Genomic DNA, 6213 nt, shown 5'->3' with positions numbered 1-6213 from the left:
TTCAGTAATCCTTTTTTATTAACTCTAAAAACGTTGTTCATCTTCTGAGTCATGAACTGTTTGAGAATCTGATGAACTAACATCATCAGATGATCAAGCATCCAGTGCCCATTACCTATAAATTATAAAGATCGATAAATATTCCCAAAGCTTTAAGATTGATATTTACATACATTTCATGGTTTCTAAGGTGACCCTAAGTCTTTGTTCTTCCACTAAATATTGGTGACATAAATGGCAGCAAATCACCCATAGTTTGTATCTGGATTTTTGAAATTATCACTCCCTCTCTGTTTCTGTCCCATTTTTTTCTAAATGCACTATCCTCCTACAGACAGCCATGCAGAGCACTCAGTGTCTGCCTATTTGAAGATGTAACACACTTTTCTCTGGTGTACATGCTGGCAAATGGAATCTTGCATCACGAAGTATGTGCATATTTAATTTCCCTAATTAATTTTCCTTCCAAACAGGTTGTATACCAATTTGCATTTTCATCCCCAGTTTAGGAATGTCCATTTCTTTATACTCTCACTTACACTTAAAATTATCCAACAATAAATAGTATTTAGTTGATTTTTTAAAAAAATCCCATTGCTGTTTTATGGTACAATCCTGATTATTAATGGGACTGCACATGTTTTCATAAGGATTTTTTCATAATTTTGTGTCCCATTGTATAGGTTTTTCTGTGAATTTGCTATTTGTATCTTTATCCATTTAACCTTATTTACTGTTTTGTCATTTCCTTATTAATTTGCTTGTCTTTGATTTCCTTTGTGGTATCTTTTGTCATGCAGAAGACTGTAAAGAATGTTGAAAAGGCAGTTAACTTGTAGCATGAGCATACAAGTTAAGCATAATTCTTGATAGAAATACAACATGAGAAATCCAAGAGCCTGTCAAAACATTTCTTTATCTTCAATATTGGTGATAGTCAAAGGTTTCAGAAGATAACTCCTAAAAGAATACATGCATATATTCCTCCTTCTAAGTTCTAATCTTTACAACTATCTTAGGTATAACATCAATCCTATGTGAATGAGAATAAAAAATAAAGAAATGTGGCTTGAAGAATGTTGAGTAATCTCTCATTTTAAAAATCTTACCTTCTGTCTTAAATCAAGTCTCTGATTCTAACATGTTTCACTAAATTGTCATTATTACATTATTTTCAATTTAAATAATCCTGACTGTGGTTGAATGGATTTTGATTGAAACACCAATTTCAAGGATCAGTGTTAAGGGGGATTTAAGTCTGGGGATGAGTATAATAGGAGGACAGAACGTACATGAGAGCCTGTGGTCACAGTTGGTAACCATAAGAAAGTCCAAGGCAATGCAGAGTGACTTTGGTGTGTCTTTGATGGTGTCTAAGGCATAAGCAAGGATATTGTCAACAGTGGGAAGTTTGGATTAGAGGGCGGCGATGAACTTCATGTAAATTGACAAGTGGGCCGGATGAGAAGTGATGAGAGCTTGAACTCATATCGAAAGAGTAGATCGAGGGAGGAGACAATAGTTTTAGTACACACTTAATAGAGGAATCCTCCTTCTACTTCCCCAGTGAGCCTGGCAGGGAAATGGGTCTTGGATAAGATAAAAAGTCCGAACAGGTCAGGTGGAGGAAGTTTCCTCCAGGGTTCTTTGTAACTGGGATAGGGTAACTTTTAGAGATATGTTCCTGGCTCAGCAGTAGACTCCTTTCTTAGTCTCACTTTGTGTGTTGGGGTGTGTGTGTAGGGGAGGCAGCATGATTTGAAAGTGTCTGATTGAAGAAGGGGAAGAAACAATGCTCTAGAATCCAGAAGTACTAACTCGGGTGTTGAGAAATAACGGCCAGTGATCAAGAAGTTAGGCAGATGTTTCCCTATCTTCTTATTTGTTTAGACTGAGGGTCACGCTCACTGCTCATTGACTAAATCCTTCTCACGGAAATTTTTTGTTTGGTCTGCACAAGACTTAACTATTTTAAGTCAACATATAAGAAATTGTACATGAGGATTCCTGGCTTCTGTGTAAGAACTGGAAGCTCTGGAAACCTGGTCCTCGTTCCCATGTGGCGGCAGGCAGTGGAGCTGAAGAATCGTTTCTTGATGGAATTTTAGTGCTCACTTCTTCATTCTCACCACATAGCTTGCTTCTTACGCATGGCCTGTTCCACTGAGATTTGTGGTGTTCTTTCTCTCCTCTCCTCTCCTCTTTCTCTTCTCTCCCTTTCCACTCTCTCCTGTCCTCTCTTTCCCCTCCCCTCCCCTTCTCATCTCTTCTCATCTCATCTGCCTGATTTCAGTAAGCAGTTTGGAGACTTCAGGATAAGATAAGTCTCAGCGTTAATCTTTGGGACATAGAGGAGTGTGTGTGTGTGTGTGTGTGTGTGTGTGTGTGTGTGTGTGTAAATATATATGCACGTACATCTGATTCAACCGTTACCAATAAATAAAAGATAAAGGTCTGTAACTTACCCTTATACTCAAAGAGAAGCCTTTCATGCCTTAGATGCTTCTGTGAAATTAGCAGTGTCAAACCCATGGCCTCACGGCTAATATTATTTGGAGGTACGCGAAGGACCAGAGATAACACAAAATGACCCACTAGGAGCCTGCACCACAACTGCCACCAGAGGGTCCTTCTAGACTGATAATGCAGACCTAGTGTTACATCCTAAAGACAAGAGGGATTTGTGTCAGGGAAGGTCTAACCTCGCTAGTAAGGAGGAGATTGTGCTAATGGTGGCTGGAGATTCTAAGGCAGAAGTTAGAAGTAAGCACTCTCAAAGGCAGGGGACTTGAGGATAGGAATTTTCAGGATTTACTGAAAGACTCTCTGGAAGGTGTTAACTCTTCACGTGTGTTACCCTTGAACTTTGGCAAAAGTTCTGTACTGTGTACAGTTCTGTGTGTTTTAATTTAATAAATTAGTTTTGGTATTTTTATGTGCTTATTGTACAGGCATGGCAGCATTGTTGGCACACATATTTTAGTTAAGCCCCCTCAAGGATGTTTTCGTCCTTGTTTGTATTCCATGGTGTGCTATGGATGTGCTATAATTTAAGTAACCCATGTTTTCTCGCCTTTTCTTAAACAGTGTGGGAATGGAGAACAAAGACATCTTTTGTTGGTACTATGCCACTCCCGGAAAATGGACATTTTTGTAAGACAGCCTACTGTAAAAGGACATGCTTCTTATAGTGTGTGTGACAGTGATCCAGTGGCTCACGCTATTCGAGCCCCTTCCTGGTTACTCTCAGAGCTACCTTATCTATGGCACAGAGATTGGAAAATGCTGCATCTGTGTATAATTTTCTTTTCCTAACATGACCCTTTCAAAAATTGTTATATCCTTGATAGTCTGCAAGGTTGTGTTGTGAGAGACAAAATACCCAGCTAGGAAAAGACACGTGTTCCACTCTGACAGCCATATCTGTTTTTGTGTTACATTGACTTACCTTCCTGGTGGAGAGTCCATGCTCATCTGATTCTCTGAGTACATTCTGTTATCTGTATTGATAGAACTACATAACTGGACCAATGTGGAAGCAAAGGAGAAAAGTGTTCTGGAACCACCCTGAGGTTCCAGGCTGTGAAAATGTGCACATTCGATGTGCCACTCCAGCTTTTCTCCTGAGTGGAGCAGATTTCAGGATTCACCCAGTTGTTTAGGCCACGAGCCAGGCAAGATCATGGCATCGCACAAGGGGAGCACTGATCTTAGTTACACATTGGACATGTTCCTACACTTTCTCCACATAGAGTATTTTGGGACTGCTCTGGGCAAAGTTTAAGACATGAGAGTTGTTATTATAATTGTTCTTATTGTTATTTATTTATTTATTTATTTATTTATTTATTTATTTATTTATTTTATTCCTCTGCCCATTTCTGTGTTTATTTATGTCCTGGTATCACCTTTTTCATTCTCCCCTGACTTCTATGTTTCATGTTTCCTGTTGGCTACTAAAATTTACCAGGCCTCTCTTCTCTGAAAAATATCCCAGTGCTCCAAATTCATTTCTGCTTTCCACCAAAAATTACCTCTTTTTTTTTTTTTTTTTTTGATCAATCACAGCAAAGAGGGAGACTTTCTGGAAGTTGGAATGGCTACCGTAGCTTGCTTAAGCTTCCTGGAAATACTTGAGCTTAACCACATAAGCGAATGTCATTTTGGGTGAAATCTCAGGCAGAATGACAGAGCAAGGGGTGTTAGCCACTGGGGCGAGATATTTGCCAGCCTCGGGGAAGCCTTCCCACACTCTTTACTGGACCCCAGCTGAAGATCTGTTTCTGGCTTGGCCGACTCCTACTTCCATCAGTGTCTTGACCTAGCAGTGAAGAGAGAAAACCAATACTGCTGTTACACGTTACAAACTGAACGAACTAATATGTTTTCAAGGGCACATTTTCCAATTTCCAAATTATGCTGGCACTTCATTTATCACTCTTAGTTCTCACTGAGTTCTTAGCATTCTGCTTTCAATTGGTGTCTTGATAAGAGAGTAGGAATTAAAGCACAACACTGTAAACATTGTCTCTGACAGCAACTCAGGGAAACATTCGGTAGCAGGAGGGTAAAAAATCTGTATCTTCTGATTATTTGCACATTTAGACTATACACGTTATTCAAGTTTTCACTTTGGATAAGTAATTGAGAATTATTTACATTTGATCCTTTTAATATTAAATATAATCTTTTGTGGCCTAAATGTCTCAAGATGTGTATGAAGTGTTAAAGCAATGATATAATAAGTTGAAATGATTTGTATATTCAAAAAAGCTAGAATTACTAGTGAAAATTACAGTGTAATTAGAAAAATGTGTTATCAATGTGTGAGGCCAAATTTTATCAACAGACCTAGAAAATAGTTCTAATAACAATATAAATGAATTGTAGTGAAAACATTGACCTTGTCTGAAAAATAGGGAGCATGTGTGAAGCATATGTGTATGAGAAATGTGTAAGAAATATTAAGGAAGTTATTTTGACTACAAAACTTGAAAATATCTAACATTATGGATTCCTATATTTTTGTAGCATTTTCAGAGGAATAGATATAGTATTCATGTAAAATTGGTTCTTTCCGTAATCTTAAAAGCCTGCCAGTTAGTAAATACTACTTTTCCTATTAAGTTTGAATGAATTTTGTTACCCCTATCTTTCTGACTCCTTCAGAAATGTCACTCCCTACAGTGAATCATTACCGAACCCCTTGCACATGTTTTCCAAAACCACTTTCAAAACTACCATCTCCTTTTTATACATTTACACAAGAGATACATAGTAGGGTATGTTTTGTCATTTTACAGATAAGGACATTGATGCCCAAAGAGGTTATGTGTCTTGCCTGAAACCCGGAAATTGGTATCTGAACCTCATTTTCTCTTTTCTAATTGACTAAAATGTCTGTGTTCTATTGCTTTCTAGAATAACAGTCTCATCATATACATATAGTGTTACAGCGATGAGATCATAAGTTTACATATATCTGTGTATGTATATAAATGTGTATGTGTGTGTATCTACATATATAGCCTTCGTCGTGATGCTGAGACATACCACTGAAGGAGAGCGGTATCACATTTCAGTTTCGGAAGATCATAAATCCATAATATGATTCAAATGATGGTGTTTTTATGAGTAGGCACTAGTTAAAATAGTTTAGATTTGTATGCAATCACGTCTCTCTCCTTTTGCATTTTTCATGCATGCCTCTTAGATCTATATTTCCCTCAGACAATTCACTCTTCAGATAACATGTCTGTTTCCACAATACACACTTTACATTTTCTTAGCCTCCGTTTACCTCTCTTTTCATGTTATCATTTCTTCAAATCAGTAAGATCAAATATCTAAGCCTTGGGGCGCCTGGGTGGCACAGCGGTTAAGCGTCTGCCTTCGGCTCAGGGCGTGATCCCGGCGTTATGGGATCGAGCCCCACATCAGGCTCCTCTGCTATGAGCCTGCTTCTTCCTCTCCCACTCCCCCTGCTTGTGTTCCCTCTCTCGCTGGCTGTCTCTATCTCTGTCGAATAAATAAATAAAAATCTTAAAAAAAAAAAAATCTAAGCCTTTGTTTTCATGTATCTTTCAGCACAAAAATGTAAATGTGTTCACAGGTATGGAATACTATGGGACTTTTCAGATAGTGTTTAGTCACATTTGGATGATTGAAGATAAATGTTTTAATAAAACAATCTGGGAACTTGAGATGATGTGT

This window comes from Ursus americanus, unplaced genomic scaffold (genome assembly GCF_024610735.1).
Source record: "Ursus americanus isolate L20-20 unplaced genomic scaffold, mUrsAme1.1.p SCAF_104, whole genome shotgun sequence".
NCBI classification, from domain to species: domain Eukaryota; kingdom Metazoa; phylum Chordata; class Mammalia; order Carnivora; family Ursidae; genus Ursus; species Ursus americanus.
The sequence above is the reverse complement of the archived record's forward strand: the minus strand, read 5'-3'. Positions refer to the sequence as shown.